This window comes from Pteropus medius, unplaced genomic scaffold (assembly GCF_902729225.1).
Source record: "Pteropus medius unplaced genomic scaffold, Ma_sr-lr_union100, whole genome shotgun sequence".
Lineage (NCBI taxonomy): Eukaryota > Metazoa > Chordata > Mammalia > Chiroptera > Pteropodidae > Pteropus > Pteropus medius.
Window position 1 is genome coordinate 23,732,217 of NW_024354875.1, and position 25,020 is coordinate 23,757,236.

Consider the following 25,020-nt stretch of genomic DNA (forward strand, 5'->3'; position numbering starts at 1 on the left):
AGGTGGACTGGAGAGGGAAAAGTGGAAAATGTAAGTAGGAAAGGCCTATAAAATAATTTATCAAACTATTACTCAGTCACAAAATTATTGAATAGTCTACATTAAGTTATCCAATGGATTTTGAAACTATTTACCTTGTGTTCTGATAGTAAATTAAATTTAGCAGATTGGGGCTGAACTAAGAGATCAAGAGAGCAGACTTTTTAATGCAATATTTCAGTGACAGGAAACCATTAACAAACCTCTCCAAGATTCCATTTTAGGAATTTTTTGCATGAATAATTAACTAGTTCAACCATATACATTACTGATCACCAGATGATATGTGTATTGATTTTTACGACAGATAAAGTAACCAGACACAACAAATTAAGAGCCAGTTATTTTGGCATTCTTAAGTCAGTGATTCCAAACCCGGCTTAGAATCACTGGCAGTCTTTTTAAAAAATTGCTCCTGGACAATGTCATCTGGAGTAGGGGTAGAGAACCTGCAGTTTTTAATAGTTCCTTGGTGATTTGGGCCAATATTGGGGAAGCATTAATCTAAAAGATGTAATTAATTCAATGATCTGAGCAGCAATTATTAATATATGTATCGTCCAAATGAACACATATATTTAGTGTTTCTAGATATTGTCTTCTATCATCTGCATAACCTTGTCCTAGCAGAATTAGTTCATACTCACTCATCTTTATTTTGAAATCTACAATTGATATTTAAAAGAAATTCATTGACTTCTTGGGCAAAAATCTTTACTACTGTCCCATCGGGCTATTTGATAAAAGGAGAAACTGAGCCTGTTTCTAAGTGACACCAAAAGTTAATCAATTACCAGGACATTCTTAATTATCTTTTAGCAGAATAAACTTAGATGTGTTCTTCTAAATTATCCTAGCTCTTTGAGTGCCTATTTAGACTTCAACTAAATCTAGCATTTCTAAAACTAATCATCAAAGTATTCTAAATTAATTCTGTTGTTTGCTAATAAAGATGTCTAATTTTCAATGGCAAGCTGTCTTTAAAATACCTACTTTAATACAAGTCTTATCGGCTTCAGCAAGTATTGTGAGTGTACATGTGAATGTATGTGCGTGTTCTTAAGTCAGTGATTCCAAACCCAGCTTAGAATCACTGGCACTCTTTTTAAAAAAATTGCTCCTGGACAATGTCATCTGGAGTAGGGTGCCTATCACTCTCCTTTTCACATTCCTGGCTAAGATATACCAATCATGAGCAATAACACACCAGCACAATGACAAAAACTAGACAAGATGGGGAATTGCTTACCTTTATGTGTCTAGTAAATTCAGAACTAAGAGTTGATCTGGTAGATTTAGGAAGATATAAAACAAAGTCTATCCAGGTGATAAAGTTCACTGGATTATTCAGTTAAGATAAAAATATACATATTGAGAAGCACCTAACAAAAAGACACTGTCTAGTTAATTGTAGAAAAAGAAAGAGTCTTTGTTTATTGAGGGACTTGACACAGGGCCCAGCCCAGAAAGCCAGAGTGCTGGAGGAAAAGGCTTCCAGGAAAGACAGAAAAGAATGCTAACCAACCTAACCCACTAGAGCTTATCACTTCTCCAGAAGTTGTGGTATTTAGAATTGTTTGTGTAAGAAGCAATAAAAACCTGACAGGCTGATACCTGTTAAGCTGCTGACATATGTTGTCCATGCAGCTTGTGGATTGGCTCTGTGTTCCTTTATGTGGGGCCAGAGTAGCTACACAGCCCTCGTGCTAGCAAAACAAAGTAGAGTTAAAAAAAAAAAGAAAATTCAACTCTAACCTCGGTGCCGCCTCCTTTTCTCTCAACTCCTGATCAAGGGTGATGCAACTTTGGAGGCATATAATGGCTTTGGTACAAAGTCAGCTTGTGGCTTTGAATTGCTTTGCTTGTCTCTTTTCATATGGCTGGGTTTTTTTTTCCACACAAGTTTTCTGGCTAAGTGGCTTCTTTGCTTTTGTTTGCTTTCTTGTTTTGACCTAAATCTGTGTCCTCTGTTCCTTGCTGGTCCTCAGAGACTCAGCATCTGGTTACTCTGATGTGATTCAGGTGTAAATGCAGAGCTTTTGAGAGGAGGGATGACAGTCTCTACTTGCAGATGTTTCCAAAAAAGTATTTCTCAGAAGGTGGCTTAGAATGAGGATAAGCCACAGATCCTGCTCCTCTCTATATGAATATGTTAGTGAATATTGGATTCTAGGTTGGTTTGGAGCATATTTAAATGTTTTCATTCAGTTTATTAGGTTTTTATTAGTAGGTCTATTCTAAAATTATTTGCTAAATGAAATGAAAACAGCAACAACTTGTTCCATAAAAAGAATAACATGTTTTCAGCAAATCAGTTCACTCATTATAGATTTTAATAGTTTGTAAATATGGCGCCAGTAGAAAATGTGAGGCAGGCTGACAGCATTGTGTAGGTGGTGCACTGACAACCTTAGAGTATACCATTTATGTGGTTGTCTGAGGAATGACAAAGTGACTCACCTTGCTACTTGGGAAATTTAATCTCACAGGAGTTTTCCAGAATTATATTTATACATGGGGAGGAAAAAATCCTATGAAAATCAGAGAAAGTGATCTTCATTAAAATATAGTATTGAGAAGTTATTTTTTCACATGAGAGCTGAAAGTTTTGTATGATCCACAACTTTAACCCATTTCACAGCTCATTAAGTGATACCTCCATGTATTGCCTATGTCAGCAACCTGGGCACTGTCTTCGACAGCTCTGTTTCTTTTGCCTTCATGGTCAACCCATTAACAAATGTGGTTTCTTCAACCTCCAAAGTACATTTTGAATCTGTCAAGTTTTATCTACATTGCTGCTCTCTTTTACCTAGATGTAACCCCTAACTGGCCCTCCTGCCTTCCCAGTTGCAGCCAATATTATCTTTTGTGTGTGTGAATTTCTATTTTTATAAAAGTTGTACATGTGCATAGTTTAAAGTGTCATAGTCTATAATTCTTATAATAAGCACTCAGAAATAACAAAGAACTGTCTTCTCCCCATCCTCCATTCTCAGTCCCCAGCAGTAACAACTTTCAACCCTTTTACTTGTTTCTTAGATGTTTCCTCTATATTTCTAAATTGTGCGTTTATACTGCTTTTACTTGATTTTTCTGTTTTAGATATTATCTTCTGACTTCTCATCCATGGAAGACACGAATATATCTTTCTTAAACACCCCCACTTCCTCTTAGTCCCACTCATCTTCCTAATAGAATTATATTGTAATTTTGAGTTAGATAGAAATTCAGTTTGCATTGCTCTGCATGATTTGTAGACACAGCTAGTCATGTGGTATACTATTCTTATATTTCCTTCCTGTTTGACTTCTTATTTCCATGCTTAACAATTGTCTGTTTCTTTGTTTGCATATGTGTATTACTAATCCATTCTTAATTCTCCACGAAAAGTGGAGATCCCTAGCATAAGTACATGTTTATGTTCTAGTATAGTCTGGTGACTCTCAAGGCTTCCTACACCACTGCCCAGGGGTTTTATTTTGCCACCATCCTAAGGCTTCTATTGACTTTCTTTTTTATTAGATCCCCTATTTCTTAGATTGTGATTTTGTTCTATCTTCAAACTTGATTGAGAGAATTAATTTTAGGTCAGAAATAATTTTTGCTCAACATTTTCAAGTAATTACTTCATTGTTTTCATTGAGTAATCCAATGGTATTCTGGTTCTGGATCCTTTGTATGTGACAGTCCCCCATTTTTATCTCATGAGTCCCTTTTAGGACCAATGTGCTTCTGTGTGGGTTTCTTCCTACTCCCTGCATTGGTTTTATTCCCTGTGAGTTCTTTTTGCAATTTCTTTGTTTTGGTTTTTTTACTTTCTCATTAGAGACTTTCCTTAACTCTATAATGATTTCTGGTTTTCTGTTCCTATTTAAACAAGTTGCCAGAAGCTTTGTAGGGAGGATTTGTTAATACTCAAGAACAGGGGTTGGCAAACTGGGGCCCATGGGTCAAATCTGCCCCACTGCTTGTTTTTGTCTGGCACTAAAAATAGTTTTTATATTGTTAAATGTTGAAGAAAAATCACATAAATAATGATATTTTTGACAGGTGAAACTTAAGATATTTACTCTAGCTTGCCGTAGTGAACAGAGTGAGTCCTAGCAGCTGGAATGCCTGTATGGACAAAAAAGATCCTGCATTCCCCTCCAAGAGTTTGTATTCTTCACTAGAGCAGTTCTCACCTTTTTGTATCCCTGATCTCAACTAGCAGAGAGCCTTAGCACCAACACAACCCAGACAGTTCAGGCACCGTCTCCTCACGCTTGCTTCATGTGAACGATTTGAAAAGATAATGCTAATAGGGCTGCTCTGGAAACAATAACACTATGCCCAAAGCGTAATTGTGTTGTACAAAGATTTTCAAGTCCCAGACAGTCCTATGGGATGATCTGTACCAGAGGGATAGGGTAGGAGGCAGAAACACAGCAGAGATATGTGGGAACCTATGCATGCATGATCAGCATCTGAGGTTATGTAATTTTTTTGAGGTGAACAGAATTTTTCAAAACTATTGATGAGTTCACATCATTCTATTACTCAAACATTCCCATGATTCTCATCACATTTAGCACTAATCTCAAGTTCCAGATCACAGCCTGCATACCCTGCATGCTCTGGGCTCTCCTCTCCCTAAACTCCTCTATTGTTGGTTTACCCTTTGCTTACTGTGCTCCATTCGCACTGGTCTCCTTGCGGCTCCCTGACTGGACCCAGCTAGTTTCCTTCTCAAAGTCTTTATATTTGCTTTTCCCTCTGCCTGGAACACTGTTTCCCCAGATCTTTAGACGACTTAATCCTTGCTTCATTCAGGTATCTGCTCGAATGCAACCTTCTCAAAGACATCTTTCCTAACTACCCTCTGTAAAATAGTTCTCACCCACCACCTGTAGCTCTGAATCCTTCTTTCAGTGAGCTGTGTTTGTTGTTTCATCTCAGACTCATTCTACTACTTCCTCTACTCTCTCTGTGCTTCAGAGACTGATCCTTCCAAATTACATCTCCCAACCTCTTTTGCCCATTGATTTTCAGTTAAATTTGCTTAGTGAGAGACATTTGTCTTTTGTGGGAGGGGAGGAAGAAGGAAGGGAAACAGAATCCTCTATGGTTCCAACATCTGCAAAGTGACCTTGGCCTCTGGGTTTCAATAATATGACTTCTTTCCTTTATTCTTCAGCCTACAGGGCAATTGCAAATCTCTGGGTTGCCTCATTGTCACCTATTGCTTTTTAAGCATTTGTGACATCATGGCAACTAATTATCCATTTAAAATTCTGGACTACTGTTTATTAGACTATGGTTTTCCTGACTTAATCCCGACTGATATCATTTCCATAGCCCTTATTACTACCTGTTATTATTGGTTTACTTGTTTATTTTCTATCCCCTCACCCCCACCCCACATTAGAATGTAACTTCCATGAAGCCCACATGCTTGAGGATTCTGGAGCAGACATTTGAAACTGCTGAGAAATAGAAGAAGACACATTTCCATTCCTGATCATTTACCAGAGAAATAGAAAGAAGGGCTAGGTATGAGTTTCTCCTAGAGGGTGTTAGGTAAGGAAGCAGGGACATTCAGAAAGGTGGAGTCTAGGTCAAGTGCTACACTGAAAGCGCTAAATACTCTTAGAAGTTCTCTATTATATTTCCAGCTTAGGAAGAGATGTCTAAGTTCCACCTCCAGAAAGCAATTGAGAGTGATGGGAGGTAGCTCTGTGGCAAGGAAGAAGCACTGTGTGAGATTTTTGAGCACACTCAAAGATGAAACCTATGAATTGGCAGGGGAAGGAGGAGGCAGAAACTTTTACTAAGCTGAGTAGGTATATTAAAACAATAATAGATGATGTTGGATGTGTGACACACTGCTCTGTGTCCTATCCTAAGAGTTTTGCATTATTAACTCTCATATGAATGTACATGAATAAAATTATAAAACTGTATTAAACTACATATTTGAAAATACCAAAACTAACCACATGTTGTATATGTTTTTTAAAAGTTGGGCAATTTAATTAGTGCTTGGATTATTCATTTATTTTTAACAGAACAAATCAGTGATGTAACTAAGTAAACCAGTGAATATCAATCCTAGACACACCAGCATGTAAGATGAGAAAGGGTAACTGCTTTGCTGAATGTAAAAATGATGGATAGTAATGAAAGACAACTTCTTGTCTCCTCACTGAGGGCTGTGTGTATGTGATATGTGGGCATCTTCTTCTCCATACCATTTTTAGTAGCTGCTTTCATTTCCAAAAGTTATTTAGTAATATAGATCTTAATTTCCAAGTAAGTAAAATTGCTTGAGTATTTTTATTATTTATTCTAATTTTATTGGATTATGATCATAGAATATGGCCTGTAAAATCTCTACTTTAAAATTTTTGCTAAGAACCTTCTTTTGTGTGGCCATTACATGATTGATTTTGTAAATATGCATTGGGCATATAGGAAGAAAAATAATATGTCTATTTGAAGCACCTCTACATATATTATTGAGTTTATTATATCATTTAATCCCTTTTTTCTTACTTATGTCTACTTATTTTTACTTTTCAGCCCACTTCTGAACAGATGTTTTAAAATCTCCCAGTACATTTTGGTTATTGTTTGCATTTTTAGAGGTTTTTCTTATTTATATGATATTTTGTGCATATAGATCTATAAATGTTACCTTCCTTGAGAGATATAATTTTTATTTTATGACTTGTGACTTTTATCATTACAATCTCTCTTGATTCTATTTAATGCTTAGAACTTTAAATTTAACTTATATGTTATTAATATTTCCTCTGCTATTTATTTTTGTTTGTGATTGCTTCTCTTTTGTTTTTAGCCCTTAAAAAAAATTCCATTTTTGAAAGCATGTTTCTTATAAACAACATGCAGTTCAGGCTTTTTTTTTTTTTTTTTTTAAGTAAGTATACCAAGGTGACAGTATCTTTAAACGGGAAAAGTCAGTTAGGTTACATTCTGTGTTACAATCGATATACTTGGTTTTATTTCATCCATTTTAATTAATGACTACAATTTAGTTTGTTGTGCCCTTATTTCTTATTTTGATAAGTTTGATCAAGTTAGTTTTTATTCTTTAATTTCTCTTATCAGTTTAGACATTCTCTTGAATATTTTGATCGGTATTTACCATTAGTATTTCCCTTTCATCATCATTTTAATCAAACACCTATTTATCTATTGGATTGACCCCAAGTTATGAACTATGCAAAACCTCTATGCCTTTAGTCAGTTATTAAATGAATTATGCATCTCAAGAGGCAATATTTTCCTTCCTATTAATAAGGTTTCAGGAGCTTGAGCCATTAATGAGAAAAAGTCGGCACAAACTGATGGTAGAGTTTGTGAAGAAGTTAAGATAAGGAAAATATAAATGAAAGATGGTACCCCTCTCCTCACTGGGTAGTCACACAGGACTTACAAAGTGAGCGAGCCACAGAGGTCTGAAATGGGATTAAGAGTCATCTGCCACAAATGTAGTGAAGGGTCAGCATGTGGGCCGTTAGTCTGATTCTATAGAACTGTCTTTCCCGGGTCTTCTAGGGTTTGCCTTAGGAGAAAGAATCTGGTTTTGGTAGCCACATACTCCTCTGATTAGAAGAGTGCTGAGAAGTATGAGGTTGGAAAATACAAATTGTTCAGTTACTCTACAGTGGAAAGCCTAATGATCAGTAGTAAGAAGAATGACCAGAATTTTATACTAATATGGAATGGCAATTAAAGTTATCACTGGGTCCTCATGTTTCTTAAGTTAAACATGACAGCAATGAGCTCACAAAAATAACTCGAAAATTGCGCTAGTATCCATGAAAACATTAAGAAATTGTTAATTAGGGAATCTTGTTTTCATCTATTTATGAGGTTGTCCGAGTCTCTGAAACTAGCTCTCCCAAACCTATGTAAATTTGAACTTCCGCTTCTTAAGAGCATCACTTTTTTTCTATAGAATGGGGTCTGATTGATTGGAGGCTGCAGCCCCACAGAGGCCACCTCTCTGGTTTGTTTCTTCCCCATTCCCCTCCTCTCTCCTATTGTTTTTGAGTGTGTGTGTGTGTGTGTGTGTGTGTGTGTGTGTTTTAGTGAACTCTGGAAAGCTCATTGCTTTCTCCTAACATATTTAGACTTTCCAAACTGCTCAAATTTTTTTCAAGGTTAATCTTTTTCAAGCGAGGTCCATGAATAATCTCAGTCCATTTTATAATTTTGGCTTTGTTTCCTCTACCCAATTTTAAAGACGTATGTATAAATATATTTCCTTTTCTTATCCAAATAATAAGCTCTTTAATGTCAAAGAATGTATATTTTGCTTGATTTCCTTCCTTTTTCTCTAGAATAGTTATATGTCAGTCTTAAATAATTTAAAAAACATTCGTTTAATCGATGTTTGCACTGGAAGTATAGAAATACGCAAATATAAAATGAGAATGAAAAATCTTTAAAACATCAGAAGAACAGCATTATAAATTATTTTAGGAAGAACCATTGAAATATGAATGATAAGGAAAACTATTTTTGGAACTATAAAGAATCAGTGAAGCAGAATTCTAGCACTAAATGATGTTATTAAAAATGATGAAAAAAAAACAACAATACCATAAAAATGGATGAAGGATATAACTCTTTCACAAAGACAGAAATACAAAGCCTCTTCTTGAACATCAGAAAAGATATTCAAATTCACTCATAGTAATAGAGATTCCTATTAAACTGTTAGGAACTTCTGATTCTGGCCAAGACAGAGTAAGGGGACCAGATTTAATCTTTTGCCTTAAAAGAATACAAACCTAGACAAAATATATGAGGCAATAGTTTTCAGATATTGTACATCAGCCCAGGTCTGTGATCCTTGAGGAAAAGAAAAGAAAAAAAAAGAAGAAGAAGAAGAAGAAGAAAGAAAAAAGAGAGAGGGAGAGAGAAAGATTTGTAAGTGCGCTGGCTTACTGTACTTGAAAATAGTTTCCAGGCTCTAGTGCAGAAAGAGGGAATTCAACAGGTCTGGGTTCCCTCTTATCTTACTGAGAAGAGGAGAAAGGTCAGAGTGCAGGGATGCCAAAGGCCAGAAACCGAGGGGCAGATACTGGAAAGAAGGGACTGGCTCAGAGAAAAGGGCTCTGGTGATCTGCAGTGGGGTTTCTTGAATCTTTCACTGATTACTAATCTACACTTGCTTGAGAGGAAACTACCTGCAGCTGGGTTAAAAACCAGTGAGCATCAGAAGGCAGACAAATTCCAAGATCTCACCCAAGGTTGGGCATAGTTTGTGTTAATACCAGCCACAGTAGAAAAATCTAATACTTGGCATTGAGTACAATATTAAGATGTAGGGCTAAACTAATCCCAGACTACAGTCTGATCTGTACCTATTTTAACAAAGTTCAAAAACAATCCTCGAAATAATCCAACTTACCTCAAATTACTTAATTGTGCATAAAAACAAAATACAACATTGTTTAAAGGAATACAAGAAATCCAGCAATGAACAACATAAAATCATAATGTCTAAAAAACTTCCAGGCAAGTACAAATGCAGAGAATATGAACTATAGTTAAGAAAAACACAAAAGCAGAAATGATGGAACTGAAGATAAGAATGTGAAAACAGCTATTATAACTATGCTTCACATGTTTAAAAAAACGAAAAGTATGAGACTAGAAATGGAAGACAAAATTAATGGCACTTGAATAAAATATATTTTATATTTTCAAATAAATGAAAATTCAATACATGACACAAAAATGTATTACATGGAATTAATATCAATTAATAACTATAGAATAAATGATCAATGAATTTGAAGACATAGCAATAAAAACTATCTGAAACGAAGACCACAGGAAAAAAAGATGAAAAAACTAACTAAGTAACAGTAACCTATAGGATACTATTAAGTATTCTAACATACATTTAATTAGAGCCTCATAAAACAAAACGAGAGTAGAAAAATCATTTTAAGAAATACTGATCAAAACTTTCCAAATTTGAACTCAAACTCATAAATCCAAGAAGCTCCACAAATCTATCAGACTAAACTAGATCAAAGCACATCATAATCAAATTGTTGAAAACCGCTGACAAGAAAAAATTTTAAAGGAGACAGAGAATACAGACACATTATGCACAAGGAACAAAGATAAGAATGATAAAATTCTTATCAGACACTATGCAAACCAGAGACAGTAAAGAGACATCTTTAAAATACTAAAAGAAAAGAAATCTGTCAACCTAGAGTTCTTTAACCAGTCAAAATGAAAAGTAAAAAAAGACCTTTCGACATACAAAAGCTGAAGGAATTCATCATCGGCATCTTGGCACTTCAAAAAAATTTTAAGAGTTCATCAGGGAAAGGCTAAACAATACTGGAAGGACATCTGGATTGGTGCAAAAAAAATAACGAGCCCTAGAAATGGAAAATATATGGTTAATATAACAAGCACATTTTTCTTTTAAAATTTTTTTTACAAGTTAACACCTGTTTAAAGCAAAAATATCAACAACGTATTGTGGAGGAACAGCATATATAGTAGTAAAAAGATGATAAAAATAACACAAAGGATAGGAAAGAGGAAATGGAAGCATAGTATTGTAAAGTTCTTATTCTATGCATAGGTAACATATACACTGTAAAATCTTATTTAAAAGTAGACTGTGATTAATTAAAGGTATTAATTGCAAACCCAAGGCAACCACTGAAATGAAATAGACATACATAATAAGTCAGTAGTGGAGATAAAAGGGGATAATAATAATTAAAAAAACAATTAACTTAGTAGAAAGTAGAAAATAGGGGAAAAAAGTAGGAAAATAATAGATTTCAATTCAACCATGTTGTTAATCACATTAAATGTAAATAGTCTAAATGCCCCAATTAAAATGAAGAGACTGTCAGATTGCGTAAAAATGCAGGATCCAATGACATACCTTTTATAAGAAACTCATAGATCTAAACACACAAGTAAAAAGTAAAAAAATAAAAAATTATAATATGCAAACACTATTGAGTAAAAAAAGCTGGAGTGACTTTATTAATATCAAACAGAGTAGAATGTAGAACAAGGAAAGAGGAACATTAATGATAAACAAGTCAGTTTTTGAAAAGAACATAATTCTAAATGTACATGCAACTATAATGGTGCTTCGAAATACTTAAAGTAAAAACTGACAGAAGTTAAAGGAGAAATAGATAAATCTGCAATTAAAGGTAGAAAATCTAACTTTACTCTTTTGAGTAATTTATAGAATGAGTAGAAAATCAGAAATGATATAGAACACTCAAACAATGCTATCAACCAGCTTGACCTAATTAACATATCACACTCCACCAAATAGCAGAAGAACACACATTCTTTTCAAATGAACATAGAACATTCATCAAGAAAGACCACATCCTGGGTCAAAAAACAAGTGTCAATAAATATAAGAGGATTAAAATCATACAAAGTATATTTTCTGACCAAAATAGGATTAAGTTAGAATTAATATACAAAAGATACCTGAATATCCTAAATGTGTGAAAATGAGTTAACACATTTCTAAATAATCCATAGTTCGAAGAAAAAATTACAATGATGAATTAGAAATTATTTAAGCTAAATGAAAGTGTAAACATGATAAAAACAAAATCTGTGAGGTACGGCTAAAGTGGTGCTTATTAGAAGGAAATTAATACCATGAAGTGCTCATATTAAAAATGAAAAAAAATTTTAAGTCAAGCATGCAAGCTTAAATTTTAAGAAACCAGATAAAGAAAGTTAAGTTAAACCTAACATAAATAGAAGGCATGATCTAATAAAGACAAATCCATAGTCATCGAAATAGGAAACAGAAAGATGACAGAGAAAAACAGTGAAACAAATTAGATTTTTGAAAAAGATCAATATTATTGGTAAACTTCTAGTCAGATTGATCAGAAAAAAAAGAAATAAAACACAATGAATATCAGGAATGGAAGAAGTGCAATACTACAGATTCTACACGTATTAAGAGGATCATAAGAAAATACTACGAACAACTTTGTGGCATTAAATCTGATATAAAAATAAAATGAAGTAATTCCACAAAATACACAAGTTAGCTAAATTCATTTAAAGAGAAATAGAAAACATAAATAGTCCTAAATCTATTCAAGGAATTGTTAATAGCTTTTCCTGAAAAGCTTCACTGGTTAATAACCAAAAATTTAATTAAAATTTTTTCTATGCAACCTCTTCTAGAAAACAAATGAGAAAAGAATGCTTTCCCACTCATTTTATGATGCCAGCATAACATTGATACCAAACCCATAAAAGACTATAGACCAGTAATCTTTATGAACATAGAGGCAATATCTTTGACAAAGTTTTAGTAAGTAAGAACCAACATCTAAAAGGATAATACATCATGAACAAATAGAGTTCAGTGGAATTCACCATACTGATAGACTAAAAAAAACACAACCATATAACCATCTCAACAGATGTGTAAAAAGCATTCGACAACTTCAACTTTCATTCATAAAAAAGCTCTCATTAAACTGAGAATAGAAAGAAAATCCCTCAATATAATAAAGGGCAACTACAAAATAATTACACCTTACATCACAATTAATGATAAAAGACCAAAGCTTTTTCCCTCAGATGATGAACAAGGCAAAGATATCTACTCTCATTATTTTTTCTCAATATTGTACTAGAGCTATTAGCTAATGTAACATGGCAAGAAAAAGAAATAAAAGCATACAAATAAGATACATTTTAAATTCTATTTCCAGATAACATGATCACATATTTAGAAAATTAAGTGAATTTGGCAAGGACTCATGATATATGATCAATATACAAAAATCAAAGATATTTCTACTTCATCAACAAACAACTGGAAATTAAAATAAAATATCATTTGCCAGCACATTTTAGAACAAGTTTTTTTAAAATTCAAGATCTGAACAATAAAACCTGTAAACTATTGCTGAGGAAAATGAAAGAAGGTGCAAATGAATGAAGAGAAAGGGCATGTTTATGGGCTAGAAATCCCAATATTGTTGTCAATTTTCTCCAAATTGCTCTACAATTTCAGCATGATTCCAGAAGTATTTATGAAATTAACAAGGTGATTCTACGATGTATATGGAAATAAAAAAGACCTAGACTAACCAACATTATTTTGAAAAATAACAAAACTATAGGTCTCACACAACCTAAATTTAAGACTTACTATAAAGCTAAAGTTAATTAAGACAGTGTAGTATTGGTATAAAGATAGACACATAGGGCAATGGAACAAAATGCAGTTCAGAAGTAGACTCTCATATATATGATAATTTGATTTTTGACAAAAGTGTCAAAGTAATTCAAGAGGGAAAGTATAGCTTTCCAACAAATGGATATCTATATGTAGAAAATGAAACAATACTTACCTCACATCATACACAAAAGTTAACTCAAAATAAATTATAGAAATATAAAAGCTAAACTAATAAATTTCTAGAGAAAAGCATAGGTAAAAATCTTTGTGATCTTGGTTAGCATAGATTAGTTAGGAAACAAAAGGCACAAAGTATAAACTAAGTTGCTATATTGGTCATTGTTACATTGGTCTTAAAATTAGAATAAAATATTAGAATATTTTGCTGTCCAAAAGAGTCTGTTAAGAAAATGAAAGGCAAGTCATATCCTGGAAGAAAATATTTGTGAAACATATCTCTAATAATAGACTTTAACTGAAATATATAAAAACATTTAAACTTGATAATAAGAAAACAACATTATAAACGCTGGACAAAATATTTGAATAGACATTTCACCAAAGAAAATATATGAATGGCAAGTAAGCACATGAAAAAACATCAGTAGTCATGAGGAAAAAGCAAATTAAAACCTCAATTACCATTACACACTCACTAATGTGGTTACAGTTTAAAACTGGCACTATTTTGTATTAGTAAAGATATGGTTCAAATGGAACTCTCAGATATTGCTTGTGAGAATTTAAAAAATGGTATAGCAAGTTTGGAAAACAATTTGACAGTTTCTTATAGTGTTAAAAATATATATCATACAATTCGGAAATGCCATTTCTAGTTATTTATCCAAGAGAAATAAAAACATATATTCACACAAACACTTATACTTAAATATTCATGGTAGCTTTATTAATCATAGTCCCAAACTGGAAATAACCAATATATCTATCCACTGATAGGTGGACACATTTTATTTTATTCCTTCAATGGAATACTACTCTGTAACAAAAAGGAACAAAAGACTGGTTTACGCATCAACATGAATGATGCTCAGAAACATTTTGCTAAGGAAAAGAAATACAGAAAAAGAGTACATACTATATGAAGTTCATGTAAAGTTGTATAAAAGACAAAACTATAGTGACTGAAAGCAAATTAGTTGTTGTTGGGGCTGGAGCTGGGGGTAGGCAATTGGCTATAAAGGGGCATGAGGAAATTTTTGTGTTTTATATAAATTATACTTCAATAAAGGTAATTAAAAGTGCCCTTAATTAATTTTTTACCTAAAGAATTGGTAAACCTCCAAAAGTTCAATAATGAACTGTATTGATAAGACTGAAGAAACAGGCACTCTTATGCATCATTTGTGTGAGTATAAAATAATTCATTATATGAGAAGGCCATTTGGTAGTAATCTGTCCAAATCACAAAAGCATATAGCCTTAGACCCCAAAATTCTATTTCTCAGAAATTATCCTTGCCATATAATTGCATATGTGCCAAAAGTTAATGTATAGGTATATATCCCACCTTGCGTAATAGTAAATAATTGGAACAAATGTCTGTTAATGAGGAACTGGTTAAACAAATTATGGTACATCATATTATGGAATGCTAGATAGTTGTTGAAAAGAATGTAGAAGACTTTTCTGAATTGAAGATACATAGTAAATTGGAAAAGGTAAGGTGCAACAGATATTTAAAAGAAATGTAAAGAAAAGTAGGTGAAAAAAGAAGCCATATTGGCTTATTCAGGCTTACAAATTCTCTGGAAGGATAAATGAGAAGTTAATAAAATGGTTACCCATTGCAAAGAAGAAAGAACTGAAAAAATGAGACACTATATACAATTCAGATTCTTTGAGTTCAAATTCTAAAAACTATAGTTTAAAACTAAAATAATAGAAATGGGAATTAGTAAAGGATATGTAATATACATACAAATATAGGAAAAAAATTTCCCTGAGAAGAAAAAATGTTATCTAAGGGGAAACAAAGAATATGGATGCTAAATAAGAATTTGAATGAAGTTAATTATGATGCAAATTGATTAGACATTTAATTAATGTTCTTAAATCTTTCAGACATGCATGAAAGATGAACAAATGATGTCTATAAAAGAAGTCTATAAAAAAAATATTGAAAACACACTCATTAAAATGTATTAAAATATTCAACTCAGTGTACAACCTAGTAGCTATGGATGACATTAAGATAAGTACCATCTTTATTTAGGAAATAATTATAGAAAACTTACTGCAGCTATATCACTACGACTACAGTGTGTATGAACCAGAGATATACTTCTTGTCTTCAGAAGGCTAGCAATTTTTGATGAAGACAAGCCGAAATATGATCAGGGAAGGCTTCAGCAAGGAGATGGTCAATGAGGTGGATCAAGAGAGTGAACAGGAGTAAAATGGGAGAGATCACCCTTTCCGGGATGAGGTGCATTGTTTGAGCAGTGGGAAGGAGCAAGGGGAGGGAATGAGACAATACAAAGATCAGCCCAGAAGGAAGAACTCCACGGGAGAGATGGGGATAATAAAGTAAGGACGTAAGAGGAGGCACAATTATGGAGAACTTGAACACTAGACTTCAATGTCTGAACTTCTTGTGGGTGCAAGATGCCACCGGAAGCTTTGAGCAGGGATGAACCCTGCACAATGGACTTAATTTTATTTGAAAATAAAGCATATCTGGCTGCAGGGAGCAGGATGGATGGTAGAAATGAGAGACTTCAGGCAGAGACCAATTAGGAAACTGCTATGATGAATCAGATGTGAAGCTATAACTAAGATTCTGGACAAGGGTGTGGCTGTAAGATTGGAAAGGAAGGCACAGATACAAAATAGATTACTTCACAAGAATCAATAGACATGGTAACTAGTTAGATATGTAGGAGAAAGGAAGGAAAGGGAAGAATCAAAGATGTTTCCTGGGTTTGAGAGAATGATTGTGCCATTGAGAGAAATAATGGAGTCAGGAAGAGATGGTCCTAGAGGAACAGGAGAGGAAGTTTGATTTTTTAAATATTGTGTAGGTGTGGTACATTGGATATCAAGTAAAAATGTCCAGTAGTAATTAGGAAGAGAGACCAGACTTGGATAATTTAAATATAGAATTCATCAAGGGACAGAAGGATAAAGAGAGAAATGAATATAGTTTGATTGAGCAGGAAGCTGATGCAGAAGAGCAGAACAAATAAAGAGTGGCTCTATTCAATAATGGCTAACACCATTTGGAAGCCAAAGGGACTAGGACTGAATAAGTCTATTAGCTGTGGCGCTTATGAGGTCAACAGTTCCAGTAAGGTGGGCAGCTGAAGATAGGTTTCTGGGATTGTGGGAGAAGAAGTTCAAATGCATTAGACTCAGGTAGTATTGACTACCTGCTTAAAGAGGGGTCAAGGAAAGCAGAAAGGAAAAAAGAGTATTACCAAATGGCCATATAATTTGGGAAGCAAAGCAAGGAGGAATCTGAAGAGACGGTGCACATGAGTCCTAAAAGTAAGTACTGTTAAGCTTAGTATACACAGTGGTATTAATAAAAAAATTTTTTTTGAATGAACATTAACATTTTTATTAGTGCATATATTTAAAAGAATGCTAGTCTTCAAATACAGGTAAAGAATAATGCATTTCTTGGCACTCTAGAGCAGAGGTCCCAATCTATCACCCCATAGGCTGAGTCTGGCTCACAGATATGTGTTGTTTGCTTAAACGGTTTTGCTTGAATGCCACAGTCCCCACCCCTCCTGGTTATCCCATAGCCAGCCTCAGCCATGTGCTCATTTGCATTTGCAATTCTGGCACTAATATTTTCTAATACTAAACTAGCCCAAAGAAGAAAAAACATTAAAATAGCCCAATAATTCAAGACAAACACATTCTGACTTTGTCTGAGTATACTATATATTTTTAAACAAATTGGATTCAGCACATTTTACTTCTAGCTGTTTAATTCTGAATTATCTCAAAGTGCAGAGCCCACCCCTGCCCTCACCCCCAGGGCTCCCTCTCAAAGCACTGATTGCATTTGAGTGCTCACTCTTGCCTTCCCTGTATGCTCCCGGTTGCTTGAGTGTTCTTTTTATCCCGTTCTGTTTACTTACCATGCAAACCCTCTGTTGAGTTTTTAATTAGCAAGATAGCTTCATTTGAAGACTGGAAACCCTGGGCTCTTTCGGCATATATTAGACAACTAAAATATGAAATTAAAGAAAACAGAGTTTTAGCCAACAGAAACAAGTGACTCATTTCCTTGTGAAAACACACAAGGTTTATGTTACTCTGGCAACGATATTCCAGAACAGCGTCTCTCCCCTCCCCTTTTAGGATTTTTATGTGTTCCTGTTACAGTCTGTGTTCTATGGTGACCTAATGTGGAACCAAGTCACTCTGTGATTCATGAGACAAGAGAACTGTGCTTTCATGTCGATAGCTGTGTCCTTTTGACCGAAGGAAGAAAAGTTTGCTTTGTACAAAGAAGAGAACTATGAGAGAAAGAACTCGACTGAGAGCTGTCCTAGGGTGTGAGCTGGTCCTGCTGTGACTTTCAAAATACCACAACTGGTTCCAGTATGTTAGAATTCTAAGTGCCTGTTTTTCTAAAGGCAGCTGATTAAATCATAGTGTGCAACCTGTATGTTTGCTGCATGGGGAAATGAAGATTTAGAGACTCGTTACGCAAAATCCCCAGATGTTTCTTGGGACTCACATCATATCACGGGCAGGAATTTCATGGTGCTTAGGGCCAAAATTTCAATCCAGATCACGGCAACTCTCCAAAGCAGGAAAGTATAAGAGCAAAAGCAGTCACACTAACACTATTTTCTTCTAGGTTTGAAACTCTCTGAGGTCCTTAAAAACAAGTGGAGGGAACCTTCAATTTATTAGGCTCTTGCTGCTGATGTTATTTAAAAATTACGGTATGGAATGAAAGGGGGCTTCAGAATTTTAAGTTTAGAGAGTCTTCATTGAACAGCTTTATATTTTTATGGAAAACTCAGTATATTTTGTAGCTATTACAGTGTAGCAAACCCAAAATTACTGGTGGTATGAAGAGTTTTTGTCTTTCTCATATTTACAACCTGTCTACAAAAGAGATATTTTCAGCTTTGCTCAGTTGTTTTTTTCCCCCTGAAAAGGTGTCTTGCCAGTTCTCTTAGAAAAAGAATAGGAGAACAAAGATATAAATGGGAATAGTGGGAGGATGAAAGAGGACAATTTAGTGTCGATTTATATATAATGTCCTATTTACATATAATGTCAATTTATATAATGAGGGGCTAGGAGAGGAAAGATAAGTTGAAAATAGTAGAAAAGAGTATAATAGTAGAAAGTAGTAGAAGAAACTGAAGGTAGGGGAGAGTTTTTGGAGGATTTGAGGAGAAAGGTCCAGAAATAAATCATGTATGACAGTGACAGATGGGGATAGAGGAAAGAAAGAGGATTTTAAGAAGAATTGCTGGGACTCATGTATCCTCATCATACTATTCAGGGAATAAAAGAAAAGACTTGATTTATTTTGAAGTTGAAATTAGATTTGTTTGCAAGGATTGCATATTTTAAATCACAATACTATCCTGGGACAGGAACCATATGGGTCATTGTATTATAAACTATAAAAAAGTGTTAGTATTAAAAAATTGCTCTACATACTTGAACTTATTCCTATTAGAAAGAAAATCTTACCTTGGGTACTGTTGAGTAGAAATTCTTCTTTTTCTTCTGTGTGTAATACCCAAATATTAAGGCAGAAGGCGAACGTCAACAATAATTTATTTAGGTCAAAACACTCATGCGATGCTGTCATCAGGAAGGTGGCTCTGATATGAGTAATTTTTTCTTCCAAGGTAAACAAATGAAAGGCATTGGGAACAATTTTAAGTTCTCATCAGTATATTATAATTTTTTTAAGTGAATTTTTTTATTGAAACAATTTACTGAAGTTTTTATCGTGACTTTTTTTTCTTAAACATCATCTCTGCTTCTGAGTATTATTATTATTTTTTTAAAAAAGGAGTCTATCTGTTGGACTGTAGCCTGTGAAATTACAATTTCAATTCCCCAAAGAAATACTGATGAAATATTTTCTTTTTTGAAATTAATAATTCAAAGTAATTGCAGATATTTTCAATTTGTTCAGCAATGTAAAATGAGAAAACTAAACCATTTGCTGTACAGGATAAAGAAAACAATTTTTTCATTTTTGAAAATTGTAATTGTCTACAATAAACATTAATGGGCCACATCTAGGAACATAACTGTATGAATCAAACAGTTTGTACAGATTTCAAACTTGAAATATAAAATATGAATGAATAATTGACTATAAGAATCAAACATGGATAGAAATAAACACTAATCAGAGCCTTTACCATCAGTCTTAAAAAGATGTTATGCACCACAATGTATTGTTTATGAAATACATTATTATTATTAAAGAAGCAATGAAATAAGTGTCAGATTCCCTGTTTCATTGGCCAACAGTTTGTTGGCCTAAACATTATTAAATTTCAGAAAATATCACCAAATTTGTTGAGCAATATTGCTTATGCAAATGTAGGAGAAAATTCAGGTGATTTTATTCTATAATAAACATTGGCTATGTCTATATGATATGAGAATGAATAAGACTGGGGGAAACTCTGGAATCATGGAGCCTAAAAAGTCCTTGATTAATTAAAAAAAATTTTAATTGTGATAAAATACACATAACATAAAATTTATCATTTAACCATTTCTAAGTGTACAGACCAGTGGTGTTAAGTACAATCATATTGTTGTGCAACCAATCGCCAGAACTCTTTTTCATGTTGCAAAACTGAAATTCTATACCCATTAAAAAACTATTTCGCATTCCCCGTACCCCAGCCCCCAGTGACCACCATTCTACTGTCTGTCTCTATAAATTTGACTAGTCTAGGTACCTTATGAATGTAAAATCATATAGCATTTGCCTTTTTGACTGGCTTATTTCACTTAGCATAATCTCCTCAAGGTTCATCCATGTCGTAGCATGCGACAGAATATCCTTCCTTTATAAGGTTGAATAATATTCCATTATATGTGTATGCAGAGTTTTGTTTATCCATCCATCCATCAGTGAACACGTGGGTTGCTTCTAACTTTTGGAATAATGCTGTGAATAATGCTGCTATGATCGTGGGTATGCATATATTTCTCTAGACCATATATTTCTTCCAATTATTTTGGATATAAACCCAGAGGTGGAATTGCTGGATCATATGGTAGTTTTATTTTTGTTTATTTATTTATTTATTTATTTATTTGAGGAACCACCATACTGTTCTCCACAGCAGCTGTACTATTTCACTTCCTTACTGGCAACACACAAGGATTCTAATTTCTCCACATCCTCACCAACAGTTATTTTATGTTTTCTTTTTTTTTTTTAATATCGGACATTCTAATCAATGTGATGTTGTCCTTCATTAAATTTAACTAAATTCAGACATTAAAATTATTAAATAGAGTTAAGCCTGTTGAATATGTGGAAAGAACCATAACTCAATTTTTGCTTAAGTAGCTTATTCTTTTTTAAATTTTATTTTTAACAGTGAGATATTTGTTATGTAATAACACATTTTAAAATAAAACTTCATATTTAGGCATCTATTTATCTATTGCTGAGCAATAAAGCATCCCGAACTTAGTGCCTTAAAACAACAACAATAATTTGCAGTTAATAATTTAGCTCAGGAATCAATGATTTGTGTAAAGTCTCTGGAATGGGCGTGTGGAGGATGAAATATTCTGAAGGCTTGCTCACTCACATGTCTGGTGGTAGATTCTGCCTCTTGGCTGGGACTTCAGCTAGGAATGTGAGCAGGAATGCCTATGTTTGGCCTCTCCACATAGGTGCTTGGTTTCCTTATAGCATGGTGACTGGATTCCAAAAATAAGTGTCCCCAGAGAGAGCTACAAGGAAGTTGTATTGCTTTTCATGTTCTATTCTCAAATATCATATAGTGCTGCTTTTGCTGTACTCTATTAATTAAAGAGGTGATAAAAGGTCACCCTGGTTCCAGGGAGGAGATCTAGATTTTTACCCCTTGATGGGCGAATGGCGAAGTTCTGGAAGAGCATGTGGGATGAGAAGCGTTCTTGTGGTCATTTATGGAAGCCACAATCTGCCATACTTAGTAACTGACTAAACCAGGTAACTGTATGTGGAAGAATCTTACTCTAACACTAAAAACAGTCACATTTATTTTATGTTCCAAAGTATATTGTAGATTGGCTTAACCATGCCATAACCATGCTATGTATATAGAGATATACTAAAAACACTTGTTGGTGTTTTCTGTGTGTGCAAAAATTCTCCTCTATTTACATACAAATAAAGTCTATCTGTCTATCCTGCCCCTACATGTATGGCCCATAGTAGGTTTTGCAGGCCTGGAGCAAGAGTGTAGCTGGAAAACCATATATCACATATTTAAATATTTAATAGTTTCAAATCAAGTTAGCAACATATTAAGTGGGATTATTTTTATTTTCTTACCTTGAGAAATGTTTCTTCATAACAACCTGGAAGCTCAGATTTTAACGCAGAATCTTGGAATCCTATGGGTTCTATGTCAAATGTGATTGGGAGAAGCTGCCACTGACTACTGGCTGCTGTCTCCTCTCTTGTTCCCCTCCCAGCGCCATCCAACACATTGAAGGACCTCAAGTATACACACATGTGGACAACCTAGGCCGTGTCCAAACCCCACATACACTCCTATACTACAAGTGGCTATTCTTTGGCTGTCTCTCAGAGCTGGGTGTACATACATCAGAGGTGTAAACCACCTTCCAAAAGATGATGCTGAAAAAGTGCCCATGTAAACCTTGGAAGCTTACATGGCATCTGGGGGCCATTTGCATAGAGAATTCTAGGGCTTAAAGTTTACAGAATAATATTTAGAAGTGGGGACATGGGTTCTGAGTGACCATGTCCACTTGACCCTGTTCCTTTGGCTCCAATAAGATGGAGGAGGGCTAGTGCAGGGCTCTCTAAAGCTCAGGACCAGAACAGGGGGCCTCTTGCCTGGGTCTGAGGATATTACCTATGGGAGGGTGGGAAAGAGTGAGCAGAGCTGCTGTCTGTCCTGGCCCCCTGCCCTGGGCTCTGCTTTAAATGTTATCTGCAGCCCTTTTTAATCCCTTCCCAACTTTTTTTTTTTTCTTTCTTCCTTCCCTTTCTCTCTCTCTCTTTTTTTCTTCTCTTTCTCTTCTTTTATTTCCACTTTTCTTTTTCACTTTTCTTTCTGGATCTTCCTAGAGTTCCTTTTGTTTCATCTTTGTGCACCTTCCCCCCACCCCTACCCCATTCTCATAGTTAAATGTTAGGACTTTGCTGCAGGCCTTGTTTTGCGAAAGCACCATGGGCTGGGACTGAGGTGATTCCCCCCGCCCCGACAGTGGTCCTGCTGCCTTCATATGCCACCCCATGTCATTTCTCCACATATCTAAGTTGGAGCCTGAGCCTGCATATTGGTGCTGCCAATACACTACTCACGGTTTGAGGCTTTAAAAACCAAGCTTTATCATATAGGGACCATTTAATTTCAAGGTAACCAAGAAATGATGTGCCCTACTGACCTCTAACCATGCAGGAACAAACAACTTTTCTTAGAATTGGTGATACTTGGAAAGGATATTTGGAAAGAGTGAGTTAAAGCTGTTTGTATCTTGTAAAAAAAAAAACATTTTTTCCCCCCTGGTTTTTAGTTTATTTTAATTTGAGTAACTTACCAGATGCTTTGGGTCCATTTCCAATTGTTCTCTCCAAAACTAATATGACAGAATTTATTACCTCACTATTCACCTCCTTTTTCTCCTATCCTGTTTCATGTTCTCCCTTCAAGCTTCGCCTTTGGCTTGAAATATTTTGCTGTCTTATACCTAACATTTTATTTCCTGTTTCTCAACTAAAAGTTACTTACTGGATTTATACATCCTCCATGTCCAGATGGGCGATGCTAAGAGGTAACTAAAGTATACTCCAATCAATTGCATTTTATGTCATTATATCTGCTGGCTCCTGTCTCTGGCAAAATTCTAAAACCTAAATGCTGATATACACCTTTTTACACAAAAATGAACAAATAAAAAACAAGAAAGTCACATCATGCCAAAAACTTTTCAATATTAGTAATAGAGCAGAACATGTGTTAGTTTCAACATTTTCCATTTAGATTTTAACCAGGGAAGAAGCTTCTGGATTGTATATTTACATATGTTTGGAAGCTCTCAGTGCACATTGGATATACAGGTTTTAAGGCACTGAAAAGCGAAAATGAAAATTGATATAAAAATGGATCTAGATGTCAACTTTTAATCCCCAAAGATATAATATGAGCTTTGAGACGTTAAGGACGGAAGCATTGCGCCATTACAAAATGTTTCAATTTTTCTGATGTAATCTGCCTGACGAATTTTAACTTTTGGTTATTTTTGAGATGACATAAGTTTTCTTTTTTAAAAAAAACACTTATTGTTACTTTTAGTTTTCAATGTAGAAAATTTGGAAGAGAAAAACATCATTAATAATTTTATAAACCAAAGATATCATTTATTTCTATGCATGTTTTTTTATTTAACATGATATATTTTTCCATAACAAAAATAATCTTCTACAGCAATATTTATAAATATTTTACAACAATATCTAAAAATATTTTTAAGTAGCATATGCACAAGGTAACAAAATTTCAAACTATATGGAAAATAAAATTTTCCCCTGAAAAATGTGATATGCATTCTTATGTCACTAAATGTGTGCTGTCCCAAGGAAAATATTACTAAAAGCAAATTAAGAAGAGAAAGTGAGAGAAAAAGAGATAAAATCACACTGTAATATGAGAGAAAGAGGATGAGAATGAAGATTTAAGTATCTCCATTGAATTTCTTATTTGCCGTGATGTTTTTAATTTCTAAGAACTCTTTAGTATTCTTTAATTGCATTTCTTAGCATTGTATTCTTGTTTTCTTTATTAAACTTGTTCTCTAATATTTTTAAAGTTAAAAGTTATTGTCTGTTCCTGTAATTATCACTGTTTTTTTTTTTTTTTTTTTTTTTTTTTGTAGTCAAGTTACTTTGTTTTTTCATCAATTTATGGATAAGGTAACTTGTTTGGGTTTCTTTTGTAGGTGTCTAGATCTGCTGACCCAACAAGTTTCTCTTATTCATGGAGAAATGAGTGTGAATAGGAACAGAGAATGATGAATGGAAAGTTTTATTTAGGGACTAAGACCAGAGAGCGGGCAGGCCATTAGACCAGTTAATCCTGTTTCATGCCAAAAGAGGAAGGCTTTTTTCTGGAGCACTATCTTTCCTCAGTGGTCCTACTCTCTCTTCCAGGCCTGGTGGTTAGTTTTTTAGACATTAGTTCTTTGCTTTTACCCTAGAAGCAAACTTTGCGACCATCCTAGGGAAGGTAGGATAGGGTTGAGGAGGGGCCAAATTGTATAGTTGCTGTGCAAATAATCCTTGAATTAATCATCTTGATTAATTCATGCCTACTTTAGAGTCTCCAAGTTTAGAGCTTCTCCTTGGCTTTGTGGCTGAGGAAAATTACTCTTACTCTTCAGGGAGCCTTTTCAGTGTCCATTCTAGTTTCTTCCAGAGATTTATCAAAGCTTTGGTTGCCTGATGTTTCCTCCTCTCCTTCATAACACTGTTATGCACTTATTCTTTTTTTTACTTCTTTACTGTCTTTACTTTG

The 25,020-nt window shown here is 34.3% G+C and overlaps 1 long non-coding RNA gene across 2 annotated transcripts in view; it reads right to left on the minus strand.

The window, feature by feature from the left end:
- LOC120596884 (uncharacterized) overlaps positions 1 to 21,157 on the minus strand; it is a 43,856-nt gene extending 22,699 nt beyond the window's left edge. The window contains exons 1-3 of one of the 2 annotated variants that reach the window (XR_005651246.1): positions 21,079 to 21,157; positions 18,974 to 19,126; positions 17,392 to 17,480 (exon numbers count right to left, since the gene is read on the minus strand). This is a non-coding gene — a long non-coding RNA (uncharacterized LOC120596884). Of the gene's footprint in view, positions 1 to 17,391; positions 17,967 to 18,973; positions 19,127 to 21,078 lie in introns of those variants that run through there. The other variant, XR_005651245.1, reaches the window with a different exon arrangement.
- Between the last annotated feature and the right edge of the window lie 3,863 nt (positions 21,158 to 25,020).